Source organism: Atta colombica, unplaced genomic scaffold, assembly GCF_001594045.1.
Source record: "Atta colombica isolate Treedump-2 unplaced genomic scaffold, Acol1.0 scaffold9, whole genome shotgun sequence".
Lineage (NCBI taxonomy): Eukaryota > Metazoa > Arthropoda > Insecta > Hymenoptera > Formicidae > Atta > Atta colombica.
Window position 1 is genome coordinate 2,015,685 of NW_017259583.1, and position 846 is coordinate 2,016,530.

The 846-nt window shown below is 38.2% G+C and overlaps 1 pseudogene; it reads left to right on the forward strand.

Annotated features, from left to right (window-relative positions):
- Window positions 1-846, forward strand: part of LOC108693395 — a 3,866-nt pseudogene continuing 3,020 nt past the window's right edge.

Here is an 846-nt window from a genome sequence, read left to right on the forward strand (position 1 = left end):
ATGAATTAACTGCATTATGTGTAGCTGTCTACTTCACAGCTACAGTCAGATATGCAGACAAATGAATTCGAATGCACTATCGCACACGTGCAGGAGACAGTTCGAATGATCACGCTTACTGAGACGTACAACTCTTTCATATTCCTGACAACCTATTCGCGTGGAGTTCATTGGTACGTTTCCACGCTGCTCCGTGCTGTAGCACCCGACTCGACCGAATGCGAATGACCCGCAAACTCGCGTGCATTATCCTCCTTTTCCTTCGTAGCCATCGCGTCGAGAGAGACTTTCTCGGCGTTTATAATTTCCTAGTAAATGGTGGAGGGTCGACTCTAGAAGTCGTTAAAAGTGACTGTGCGGTTGCTAACCAGTGCTGCGGTGGTTGTCTTGGTAACCACAATATCCCGGGGATTGGGAAAGTCATATATCATGTGTAACATAAATCGTAGGTTGTACAAAGAAATCAGGAGACAAAATCGATATTTTGGTCGGGTGGGTTGTGATATATTCTATCGGTAGAAATCTGTAATATATGTAAACTATAGATTTACAATGATTGTCTGATTACTCATATTTGAAAGATAAATGATTTTCCATGAGTGCGTTCCACTTAATGCTCGCAAACATTATTTCATCCTTGTTGTTTTCAAATATTAAATAAAAATGAAATGATGCATGCAAGCGTTGCGAATGTTAAGTGAAATGCATCCCCTATAAGATTAGTCATACGTAGATGAATGAATTGTGATTGAGCGAAAGGGATTTTTAATAATCATTGAAACCACTAACTATTGCACTTTATTAATACTAATGAAAACATTATATTTAATTAATATAAAATTATAT